Raw genomic sequence first — 13,685 nt, 5'->3', positions numbered from 1 at the left:
GTGGCTTACATTTTAAGCAAAAAAAAAAAAAGAGTTTGGCCGATACAGTTCAATTGTTACTCTTTGGCAATTCAATTCTCGAGAGAACCATTTACCTCATTTGCGGAATTCGCCATACTTTCAGGAACTTATTGGAAACTCCCAATCTGAAATCAGGGCTGTGAGGCTTGGATCTAATTATAATAATAAAATTATTAGAGTAAAATTCGTCAATTCAATTCCGCCTTTGCCATATTCAGCTCTGAAGCTCATTTAGATTAGAGGATCATACAGGGGATCTACAATTTCAAGATCCATGACACTTGAAAGGAAAGATTCAAGATAAAATATGTGGGAAATAGGGTCGCATTGCCAACCCATTTGCCCAATCTTTTAAACTGTGGCAGAAATGTGTAGGGACGAGAGCTCCGAGGAGTTAAGGGAGATTCTTATGTAGATAATAAGAGACAAAATAATTGGCTTTCCTCGCTGCAATGATGCGACCTGTATAAATGTCACAGCTATTTTTAAACCCGAAAACAGAGAACCACCAGACAAAATAAATCTTAGTTTCTTTTTTTCCAAAAACTAATAATGTTAAACGCGAATCCGTTGTAGATCCGTCGTTAGATCCACTTGCTTGCCCTCCAATGTTCCCAACTGGAGACTTTGGTTGGGGCCCCTAATTTAAAAACGCCTAAAACAGAACCTATCGTAGAAATAATTTAACAGTGCTATATTACGTTTCGTACTGGTTTGCGTCAAGAGAGGGATTTGGGATTGCAACATTAGGTCGGAAAAGCTCAGTTTACAGTGTGTGGTTGACATCTACGTTCTCATAGTGGGGACCCACCTAATACATAAGAGATGACCAAAGCAGTATGAGAGCGGATCTATATTAATAGTCGGGTAAATATAGGATATGACCTTAAAAAAATTGCAAGAAAACGTTTTATGGTTTTATTTTGTAGAGTTGGGTTTGCAGAATGACATACTAAAAGTTGCCAAAAATCGGTGCACGAGAAAACCACTAAAATCACAATTTAAAATGGCGGCTTTTTTCAACATTGGACAAATTAAAAAAACATATTTCACATGCATTTGCTATGCACATTTTTCGAGATATTGACTTGGGACCACCGCCTGTATTTATTGAGTGGTTAGTACTTCATTTTGATAGGGAACATGTTTTTGGCCGCCATCTTGGATCCGCCATATTGGACATAGATAATTTTTTTTCAATGTAATGATAGTGTTGTGACACATCATTACCAACTACATTTTTACACTGATTTCAATGCCGAAATCCGTTTTTAAATATCTTTATTCATTTAGAAGATATATACAAAAGAAAACTCTGCACCATACATTTCTTATGGACGTTTCGTAGTTTGATATTTTTTTAATATTATTTTTCTTATATCTCCAGTTCTTATTAACGCTTGTAGTTCGTTCTAGGCTTAAAATATTCAGTAATGTAAGGGCTTTCATTTGAGCTCTTGATCATTAAAATCAGACGAGTTAAAGACCTGCTACGAACCTCAGAACAATATTAAATTTAACTTTTTAGAAATATATTTTTATTAAAAGATTTATAACTTGGGTTGTTAATACGTCACCGAGTTCTTTCTGGTCTCAAATTGCTCAGTAAATGTTTGGCTTTAATTTTATTGATCATTAAACAAAATCTGACAATTTAAAAATGAGCCATGGACCATAATTTAACATTTGAATGTATTTATATTGAAATTTGTCTTTAGTTAAAGACGTATATTCCTAATTCTAAATAACTCCCAAAACTCTTTATAGTCTTAAATAATTCGCCAAAATATTGACTTTTATTTTAGCTATGGATTACTTTCCAGGAGTTATTAGGGTTTGGGATATATGTCCTTAACTAAAGACAAATTTCAAAATAAATAAATTTTAATGTTAAATTATGGTCCATGGCTCATTTTAAAATTGTCAGATTTTGTTTAGTGATTAATAAAATCAAAGCTAAACATTCACTGAGTAATTTGAGACAAGAAAGAACTTGGTGACGTATTAACAACCCGAGTTATAAATCTTTTAATAAAAATATATTTCTAAAAAGTTAAATTTAATATTGTTCTGAGGTTCGTAGCAGGTCTTTAACTCGTCTGATTTTAATGATCAAGAGCTCAAATGAAAGCCCTTACATTACTGAATATTTTAAGCCTAGAACGAACTACAAGCGTTAATAAGAACTGGAGATATAAGAAAAATAATTTTAAAAAAATATCAAACTACGAAACGTCCATAAGAAATGTATGGTGCAGAGTTTTCTTTTGTATATATCTTCTAAATGAATAAAGATATTTAAAAACGGATTTCGGCATTGAAATCAGTGTAAAAATGTAGTTGGTAATGATGTGTCACAACACTATCATTACATTGAAAAAAAATTATCTATGTCCAATATGGCGGATCCAAGATGGCGGCCAAAAACATGTTCCCTATCAAAATGAAGTACTAACCACTCAATAAATACAGGCGGTGGTCCCAAGTCAATATCTCGAAAAATGTGCATAGCAAATGCATGTGAAATATGTTTTTTTAATTTGTCCAATGTTGAAAAAAGCCGCCATTTTAAATTGTGATTTTATTGGTTTTCTCGTGCACCAATTTTTGGCAACTTTTAGTATGTCATTCTGCAAACCCAACTCTACAAAATAAAACCATAAAACGTTTTCTTGCAATTTTTTTAACGGTCCCTATGTAAGTTTGTTTAGTTTGCCTGGACTATAAATATTGTAGGTTAGTTTTATAATTTCTTACAACATAATATTTTCCGTATTTCTATAATCAGTCATAGACTTTAGAATTACTCTTTGATTGAGGGCTTGCTGTTTATGTTTTTGTTGTTTATTTTTTTATTACAAGTTGCAGTTTTGCTCGATTTTGAGCAACAGGTTATCTAGTTAGGTGGTATTCCTCGTAAAGGTGCGATTGACTTGACACCACCAAATAAAGTTTGACACCACCATAAAATAAGTCTAATCATCAGCTGATTCCTAACTCATTTGCGATTGGACTGGTTCCATTACCCAGTTATCGAAACCAATTACGAAAATACTTTTCGTCAGCATTTACATGCATATTTTTGGTTTGTTTAAAAAACGTAAAGAAACAGAAACTACATCTAGGTTTTACTGTTATATATGGATGCTCCATTTACTACTATACCATACTTGCTAGGCTATATTATTTTAACCTTTTTTGCTTGGAACGTAAAGACAGTACCTGTTTCAAATCTTCTCCAAACAATATTGTTTTTCCGCCCATTGGAACTTGTCATAGTACTCACTTAGTTAAGAAATTTATTTCCTGATCAAACCTATTTCATCTTTATTCGCAGGTTATTTTGTAAGAGTAGCCGTTGAGGTTATTTCACTTCATACCAAATATTGATTATATACAATAAATAAAAATTATAGGCCCTATTATATACAATTATATACAAAAATTGATATACAATAAATCTCAAAATTTAAAATGTTAGTTAATTTACAAAGAAGGTGTAGAATAAATCTAGAACATGTGTTTTGAAATATAAACAAAGCGGAAGTTTTCCATCTTGAATCGTTAATTATTTAGTCAACGTGGTTATTTCATGTTAAACGTTAAAAATACACAAATTAGAAAAGTTTCACAGTAAAATAATTTACTTCAACATTCTATAACCCTAAAAAGTCTTAATTAATATAGGTAACCTTAACCCTGGTTTTATATAGTATACAGTATGTTGCAGAATTGACTAGCAAATGGAGTAATCCAAATGTAATTTTCCATACTGGCTTAAAGATAAATCACGATAAAAAAAGTTTTGGAATTTCACTACCGGTATTTTTCCCGCCGTTACGGGATCGAGACCTTTAATTTGAGCCCTCTCCGGTCGTTCTACAACTTCCCAGGTGCCCACAATTTTGACGCAAAGAATCGGCTTGCGTCATTAATTTATAGTTGAGTCATAATTTAAAAAATCCGGTACAGCAGTAAAGCAATATAAAAAATTCAGGCTAAGAATTATGAAACAGTCTTGTTCCCCATCCGTGGGGCAGGACTAAAATTGAAGTTTAAATTTTGATTTTAAAATAGCCACCTAAGTAATCATTCTCTAATTGTTATGGAATATGCTCAGGTTCATTGTTAATAAGTATGTGCAATATTTGATATAATACTAAAATTTGAAGGCTTTACCGTACTTTCAATGTTCTTTATTTTATTGTTAAATATTTAAAAGTTATTGCAAAAACTAATATTTGTAATTGTAATTAATAACATTATAGATTCCGTGCTTGCAATTATACAGGTAGTAATAACGTTTAGTTTTTGAAATCCGAATAGAATTAATAATAAATAAAAAAAGCAGTATTTTCTACCACTTGTAGCTACGGGCCACCAGTTCTGGTTACAATAGTAATGATTCCCTGTGTTGGGAGGGAAACGCCACCGAGCGTCCTTACTCGATATAATGGGGGCGAAAAGTGACGAATTACCCACCCAGCCGTGGCGCGGGGATTTCTGAAGCGTCCGTCCGGGTGAAACACCATTTTGAGGGTGTCCGCGTCAAACACGTCCGGGCTAAACACGGAGCCAAGTGTGAAACCCACAAAAGGAAGCAGGAAGAGGGGCAGACCGAGAACCGCCTTGTAAGAGGTGAGTGAGCTGCGGGAGGAAGTAAAGAGTTAGAGAGAAGGAAAAAAATGGCCCAGAAACGAGTTCAGTGGAGACTGTGGAGCTTTTGTTGCGGCCCTAGTGTATGCCCCCCTCGGGAGGCGGGATTAAAGGAAATAAGCACGGTAAGTCATAAGTTTCACAACATTTTGCAAAAATCAACTTTCAAGGGTTTCGTCAACTGTCCTCACGACTCTGTTAATGCGCTCAGTACGTAAAACACAATGAGCCAAAACCCAGTGAGTCTGCAGAAATTTGTTTGCAGTCCGGTCTTTTCCTTACTTACACACGTCCCCGCATACACTGCTCGCATTATGCCAAGTGCCAGCTTATTTGTCACGATCTGTACTGCAGCATCTGATACAGATTCATTACAGTACTGCTGAAAATGCTAGATTTTCTAGGCTTTTTGTGGCCCAATTCCTTTTTGACTATGACGATGATGCCTTTACCATTGTTGGAGATGTTGACTTTGTACTTGAGAAGTTTTCATTTACATTTTCATTATCACTTTGTATCCTCAAGTTTAAGATCCTACAAAAGACTACAACTTAAAATAACTCGACAGTGATTACAACTTCAGCAGTGGTCAGTTCCTGAATGGAAATTTACGTTCAAATAATGGTTAGTTCATGTTATCTTATCATTATTTGTTGGCAGGAAATTCTAGAATTACAGGAATGGAATACAGAGATGGATAAGGCTGTTTTTTGTAACGAGCGACGTTGAGAAGACAGTCTGTCTGTATAACCATGGTCTAATTGCAAACAATTGATTTGATGCTCGGAAATACAATTGGTTGAAAATTAAAATACCTAATGAATAGTTGAATATCAAATAAAAAAAAAATATTTAAATGTAAAATGGTCACCGTATCATAAAAATAAACGGTAAAATAATCTCAGAACTAAAATATAGATTACTATATAAAATATTTTAAACCCGATGATTAGGCGATAATATGGAACCCACCCGATTAGGCTAGGCAATACAATTAATTGACTTTTGACCTCATTCCACTGAGTCTTTCAAAAAGTGACAATGCAAAAAAACGAAAAAAAAACCTTTCATGTCATTATCTGTCATATGTCTTTGCTTTGGCAAGTAGTTGTCATTTTTTTCATTTACTCATTTGTCAATTAATTGTCATTACGGTCATTACTCATTGTTATTATTGTCATTGTATGTCTTTGACTGTCATCAAGTCATCGTCAAGCAAAGAAGCAAGGGTCAAGTCAAGTCTAGTCCATTGAGATATAGATTATAACTGGAGTCACTACTCTCTGGTTAAACGTTAGAGAAAAACGTGCCACTGTTTTGGCTGGTTTGTTTTTGGTGTTTCGTGTTGTTAGGTTGGCCGTGTGATCGGTTGGTGGGATGCTGTCAAATAATTCCAATCCATTCTAACCTAAAGCCCCCCACACACTACCAGACCAGACCTCCAGACCAGACCGTCTGGTCTGGCGTCTGGCACTTGTCTTAAGCCCCCCACACACTACCAGACCAGACCTCCAGACCAGACCGTCTGGTCTGGCGTCTGGCACTTGTCTTATCGTGTGGGGCTGTCTGCAGACAGATTTTCTCGGACCAGACTGTCTGCGTGTCTGATGGTTGAACCCTCAGACCACAGACGGTCTGAGGTTCCCCCACCACTATTTTTGTCTGGTCTGTGAGTGTGTAGCGCTGTCTGTCAGACGGCCGACCATCGTGACAATCTTCATCCATTTGTTGGAGTTCTCACCACGGTCTCTCAATTACGAATTACGACCGTCTGGTCTGGGAGTGTGTAGAGCCGTCCAAGACTGTCTGGTTGCAGCCAGACGGTCTGGTCTGGAGGTCTGGTCTGGTAGTGTGTGGGGGGCTTAACCATACTATTTATTTGGGGTTATGTTATCCGTTATTTCAGGGACTTGTATCAAAAACTTATTTAAGTTATTGCACGTTAAAACCTCTGTATTTAAAGTTATTTTGAAACATTATAAATTGTTTTTGTTTGATAGTATATAAATACTAACTTATTTACCTCTTTTAAAGCTATGTGGTGAAAATAGGCTAGTCAAGTTTCCTGGTTTGGAGATATTGGTTTAGGCCAATAGCCTTATGGCATTTGATTAAATAACGACCATCGGTTTATGATCTTGTTAAAATGGGTTGCTCTTGCTCGTAAAATAAACAAATAAACTTATATTGCAATCATAACGTTGAGTTGGCAGATTTTTGTTTACTATCATCAACAAAACAGGATGACGCCATCTTGATTTTGCCTCTCTCTCTAATTTGACAAGTCCCACCAACCCGATCACCCGGCCAACCTAACAAAACGAAACTCTGAAACAAAACCAGCAAAAACAGTGGTATGTTTTTAAAACACAGAGTGGTTACTTACGACGGCGCTGAAGGGCCACCAACATTAAAAAAATATTTTTCTTAATCTCTGAGAAAAAACTTAGAATTCTGAGTTTAAAGTCAGAATATAACAAGTGGGCGTTCCACTCTGAGATTAAAGTCAGAATTCAACTAGTGGGTGTTCCCCTCTGAGATTAAAGTCAGAATTTAACAAGTGGGCGTTCCTCTATGTGAAAGGAGTTAGAATTCTGAGATTAAAGTCAGAATTGAATTGTGGGCGTTCATCTCTGAGATTAACGTAAGAATTTGACTTATCTAGTCTCTACTACCACGGCCACCAAGGCGGCCGTGCTACTATACTCTACTATACTCTTCTCACGGCCACCTTTAACTCCAGGCCGCGGCCTGGTAGAATTGGCAACGTTGCAAGTAGAAGAACACAGTAGAATAGACAACAGAAATGATATTTATATTATTTCTTTTGTCTAAGATAGTAGGGATGATAGCATCGATATGCTGATAATATCGTTGCAATAAGAGAGGAACGCCCACAGTTCAATTCTGTCTTAAGAGTTGAATGCCCACTGGGTTATATTCTGACTTTTTTACTAGAGAGGAACGCCCACAATTCAATTCTGACTTTAATCTCAGAATTCTGACTCATTTCACAGAGAGGAACGCCCACTTGTTAAATTCTGACTTTAATCTCAGAGGGGAACGCCACGGCCGCCTTTAACTACAGGCCGCGGCCATCGAACTGGCAACGTCGCAAGTGGTGCTGTGTCACGTGACTGTGTTGTTTACATTTTGTTTGGATTGGAAGCAGCCGACGCCGACAGCCGACGCCGACACGCACTTTTAATATTTTTACACACTTTGCACTTGCTACTTGCAGAATGCAGACCAGACAAGTAAGTTAAGTACAGTTGTATAATCAAGTAGTCTGTTGTTGTTCAACTTGTACAGTACATTATTTTCACGAAATATGCTAAGTTAATTATTATTTCTCTAAATCATTTGAAGAATCGAGTTGTATCAGCAACAATACGTAAGTTTGATTTTGGTACAAAAACTAAAAACTAGCCTACAGATTAAAGAACCAGCTAAGATTTCAGTTCTAATCTTATTGTCTAATTGCCCATGTATTTATTAACTTATTAAGTAAGCCTATTTTGTAGTTTGGTCTAGGCATTGTCTTTATAAATATATCCAACATAGATCTGAAAGTAACAGACATAAATTGCGTCAATTAATCCCTTCATAAAGTTGAACGCAGATAAATTTAAATGCATTTTTTAAAGTAATAATTGAACAACAAAACGACCCTCACGAAAGTATTCGTGCTACTGACCTATTGTCTTAACTTTACAGCATTAACATAGACATTAAATTTCTGATCCATACCGTGTCTGTTCGTTTAAAGCCTATCATTGGCCTGTTCCTGTTCTAAGTTAAGTTAGTACTGTATTCGTGGGTTAGACAAGACATAGCCTATAGAAGCATTACATAGTTATAGTTAGTTTCTCTAAATTTTTGTCTAGACAAGGTAGTATCAGAGAGTGCCTAGGCTAGGCTTCACTGTGGACATCTAACTGATAACCTATTTAGTCTACCATGATCATTTAATGCTTAGGGAATTAAGTTAACAGGCATGCAGGCTATTGGTTAGTGACTGACTTAAATAACTTACATAAAACTAAAATGGCTATTTGCAAGACTAAACAAGTAGACTCACAATACTCACTTGTGAAGTCTAAATATTGTATTTCTTCGACTCTAGGTAGGTTATAAGTTAGCAAATATTTTAGTAAGTTATAGTCTATGTAACTACTTAGTATGATAACTTATTGTCGGTTTATGTCGATTTCTTAAAGATATTTTTTAAGTATACAGATTTGCACTCTGTCCATCTTTTATGCTACATTTCCGTTATTTAACTTAAGGTCACTTCAAATTTACAACTACAATAATTTTTCATTGTTCAGTATCAACAGTCTTTGGTGAGTCGGTGGCTCAGTTGGTAGCGTCCGGACTTCGGGCCTAAGGCAGCGATGCCGTGGGTCCGGATCCTGGTTACTGCCACTAAAATTTATCAGTACAGTTCACCTTCGTACTGTACCGGTTCACCCCTTGCTTTGCTAGATACGTTCCACAGCCAGATCTGTAGTCTTTTTGGATAAAAGAGGCCGCCAACCTCTTACAAAAAATAATAAAAATAAAATATTAAGTACTGTAAATATAAGCTTATAATTTCTGTATAGCCTACGCATAACTTAAATGGAAAACTCTTGTCTGCTACATATACGCTTTGGGTTTAAACAAATGCAACCAAGTGCCAGTAATAAAGTACCATGGCTCCATTTTAGTGTAACTCACTCATATGTATACCAGGTTGAATTGCTGAGCAAGACATCCAACAGCTGTAGGCCTATGTCTACTAGGAGGATGGTGGTTAACCTGCTTGCCACAAAGTTTTTTTTTCATTGGGGGACCGAGCAAGGCAGATTTTGGAAAGGCTAAACCAAACAAGTGCATCTCTTGGTAAGTTTTAATGTAGGATAATTAAATCTTAACCTAAATGGCTTCGCCAATTATTGGTATCAGCCCTAAATGAAAGAGTTGAATTAAAAAAAAAAAAAAAATTTGTCTGGATGTCAATGTATGTAGTAGAGATATCTAACTCATTTATGTTTTACCAGGTGGATTGCTGAACAGCATGGGTGAAAGATTTCTACAACAGTACATCTACAGCAGATGTAACTACAGTAGTAACTAGGAGGATGGTGGTTGAACTAATTGCTACAACATTTTTCCATTCAGAAAAAAATATGGGGACCGAGCAAGGCTAAACCAAACAAATGCAAATGTTGGTAAGTTTAATGAAATTACATCCGTACCTACATGGCTTTGCCAATTATTGGTATCAGCCTAAATGAAAGAGTGAGTTGAAATGCATAAACTTGTTTGAATTTCAATGTAATAAAGATGCAATCTTGTTTTTTACAATTGTTTAAAGGGAACGGAAAAATCAGTTGTTTGATCTGGGTAACTATTATTAACCAATTAAACTAAAAATTTGAACAAAAAAAAATCAACTGCATTTTAATTATTTACAGCTTGCAGGCTAATTAAAAGTGTAATTCAAAATAGTTTTTATTTAAAAAAAGTTTTATTTAGGCCTAATTAATTAGTTAATAATATCTACCTATATCACTAGTGGTGATCTATTAAACTCATTGCTACATTGTTGTCTAATGTTAAACATAGACTAAACATTCATAATAGCTCAATAGACATAACAGTAAATGATATAGCCTACCTAACTTATATAATATCTAACAGATTAGCCTACCTGAGACGGGTAACCATTAGCTTCAGTAGAAATATTTTTGTCTTAGTGTGGATTTATAATTTATTATAATGTCATCATGAATATCACCCGAGATCACAGCCGTTATATTATCTACCGTTACTTACTTACGCACTCCTGTGGCCATTTAAACCCTAGGCGGTCTTTGGCGTCGCCAACCATGTGCCTCCAGGATCCTCCATCTTCTGCCAGCTCTAGGTTTGCTCCCATTCTCCTTAGGACTTTTTCCCAATGCTCTCCTATCCTCCATAGTACCTCTTATCACATGCTTTACTATCTCTCTCTCACCTGTCTTTTGAATGTGGCTCAGCTATCTCAACCTTCTACTTGCCACTACCACAATAGGTACCTATCTAGTTCTCTAGTTCTCTATGAAATTCCCTCAACCCCCTATTTTTTTATTCTCCACAAAACTTATCTTTTATTGGTCCAAAAAACGCTTCTTAATATTTTATTTTCAAAAGTATTAAGTCTTTATTGGGATTTTTTAGTGAAAGAACAAGTCTATAAACCGTATAAAACTTACGTACCTCATCCCGCATTTTCAGTCTTAAAAAATTAGTCTGGGGATGACTAGCTTCGCGTCAAAGACCCATTATCAAATCCACATCAAACTGGGCGACAGAGGTCGTCATCAAAATGTATATATACGAGTCGACACATAAAGCTCAAATTTACACATAGATACAAGCACATTTATATACATTTAAAAAGCTATTGGCCGGCCACATTCGTTCACATACTGGATAAACCGACACAGTTTGTATGGCGGACACGATGGAACTATCCACAGTTCCATCATGTCCGACAAACAATAACAAATAGACACAGGAACTATGGATTTCATTACAATATTAGGCAGTTTTAGGTTAAATTCCCCCTCCCCTAAAACCGTCTTAGAAATATTGTGGACAAATCCATAGTTCCTGTGCGTGAAGGAATGTGGCCGGCCTAAATATAAATAGCTTTTTAAATGTAAGTTAGGTACTCATATCCGTGTGAAAATTTGAACTTTGTGTCGACTCGTGTATATGTACGTTTTGATGAAGACTTCCGTTCCGTCGGATTATAAACTCTTCAATTTGATGTGGATTTGATAATGGGTCTTTGACCTGAAACTAGTCATCCCCAGACTATTTTCAAGACTGAAAACAGACAGAAGTACGTAACATAAATGTAAAAGAAATAATAGTGTTGTAACTTTAATGCTATTGAACATTATAGAACAGAACCAACTTGTTTAATTGAAACAGCTGTTAAGATTCATTAATTCCATTTCTCATAAGGTTAACATGGGAAACTCCAGAGCCACTGGGGCGAAGCCGATTGGACGGATCACGAAATTGATGGTGTATAAACCTATTCCATGAAATTCTACACGTATGTACCAAGTTTCGTGGCAATCGGTTCAGTGGTGTCTGAGTTTATCACTGCCAAATATATATACAAACATCCTCTTTTATACTTTATAGATAATTTCTAGTACTGTAATTGTTAATTAATTAATGCTCTATGAATATTTTTTCTTCTTATTTCAGATAGTAAAAACCTGCCGTTGGAATGGATCGAGTTGATGAGATTTACGCCTTTCATGCCATTCCCCATTTATGTCTTGGAACTTTTCAGTCAAACTTACATCATCATCATGAAAATGTTTAATACATACCACAGAGCTTGCATTGGGTTCCCAATCTGTTCTAGAAATTGCACGAATCCACGCCCTACACAATTCAGGATTCTTCGGGAAAGAAAATGTACTAGTAACGGGTACACTTCCATATCTGTTGGCACTAATATCGAATGAGTACTTTTTATATCGAACGAGTACTTTTTATCGATATATCGATTAATCGATATATAACCTAACCTAACTAATTAAACTATCGAATGAGTACTTTTTATCGATATGTCGATTGTTCGATATATCGATAAAAAGTACTCGTTCGATATTAGTGCCAACAGATATGGAAGTGTACCCCTAGTAACTCCTTCATCTTTTACATTATTTCTATAATTTGATTTGCAAACAGGAACAACACATGCTTGAGGCATCTCAACATCACTTTATTACTTGTACTTCATAAATAGTGAATAACTTGAATAAACATGGTTTCTAATTCACTTTGGTAACTTAATTTTTCCCACTTCACTGGTGAAAATACCCAATATAACCCACTTAGCTCAGTGAAGAGTTAGGCCTATGTACCGGTATTTATCTATCTTATGGAAGGATTATTTTCAAAATACCTATATGAATAGACCAATTAAATAGATAAAATACAAATTTGACAGATATTAATGAATATTAAGTATACGATGATAAGCCTATAGTCCTGAGCAGTGTTGGGAAGTAGCGACGCTACAGTAGCGCGCTATTTATTTTGTAGCGTTAGCTGTAGCTACGCTACTTTTCAAATTTTGTAGCTAGAGCAGTAGCGAGCTACTTTTTTTAAGTAGTTGTAGCGGAATATTAGCTACTTTCCTAGCTACGGTACTTATATATTTCTTGAGCTAGTGATTTTTATCACAACCTTACTCTTAACAACGTCTTTTGAACTAAAGTTTCAAAATAAATTAGGCTTAACTAAAGCCAAAATCTAGACGCAGCTGTTTTATAATTTTTCTTTGCAGTTTTGCATAGATACTGAGGTCAAAGAGTATTGATTATGTTGATGTTAAAGACATTTTTCACTCTCATTCCTTTAATTCGCTACTCTTCTAATTCGCTTCCAGTAGATGACACGTCAACTCCGTCAACTAAGCTAACCCTGTTGAATAACCAAAATATCGCATAATATTCCTAAAGTTAATAGCCTAGGCCTAAGATAGTGTTAGGCCACACAAACATCTTTAAACCCATCAACTATACTAATATCAAAGCTTGTGTTAGCTTAGCTGTACCAGTAGATGCCTATGACAGGCCTGTAGGCCTAAACTATTTGGCCTACCTAAGTTAGGCATATTACTCTTAAAGTTTCAAAAGTGATTTATAATTACCATATCCCCTAACATTAGGCCTAGCTCTAACTTAAATCAGCTTGGGAGACTGAGATTAAATTTTTGTTTGATCATCCTTGTAACTTACCTAGTCCAACCAAAGCCAAAAGAAAAAGAAATAGACCTACTGAGTTTTTAGATTAAGTAGAGGTTTTTCTTTCAAAGGTTAGGGTGAAACTGTAGCTTCACAAGATTTTTAAACACATTGCTAATCAAGGCTTGTGTAGTTGTGTACCAACAAAAATAAAGGAAAACATCTGAATTTTCGTTATTGAAATTATTGAACACAAAGATG

General features: G+C 35.5%; 1 long non-coding RNA gene across 2 annotated transcripts; it reads left to right on the top strand.

The window, feature by feature from the left end:
• Positions 1-7,840: 7,840 nt before the first annotated feature.
• On the top strand, positions 7,841-12,514 carry LOC129003093 (uncharacterized). 2 transcript variants are annotated; one of them, XR_008491620.1, is made up of 4 exons: positions 7,841-7,934; positions 9,415-9,564; positions 9,723-9,893; positions 11,932-12,514. It is a non-coding gene; the product is annotated as an uncharacterized LOC129003093 (long non-coding RNA). The 2 variants fall into 2 exon arrangements; XR_008491619.1 differs by having other exon boundaries at positions 7,903-8,071.
• The last annotated feature ends 1,171 nt before the right edge of the window (positions 12,515-13,685 follow it).

Source organism: Macrosteles quadrilineatus, unplaced genomic scaffold (genome assembly GCF_028750875.1).
Source record: "Macrosteles quadrilineatus isolate MER2022 unplaced genomic scaffold, UCM_ALF_1.0 Scaffold_9__3_contigs__length_116548681, whole genome shotgun sequence".
NCBI classification, from domain to species: Eukaryota; Metazoa; Arthropoda; class Insecta; order Hemiptera; family Cicadellidae; genus Macrosteles; species Macrosteles quadrilineatus.
Note: the sequence above shows the minus strand (reverse complement) of the source record. Positions and strands in the feature narration are given on the sequence as shown.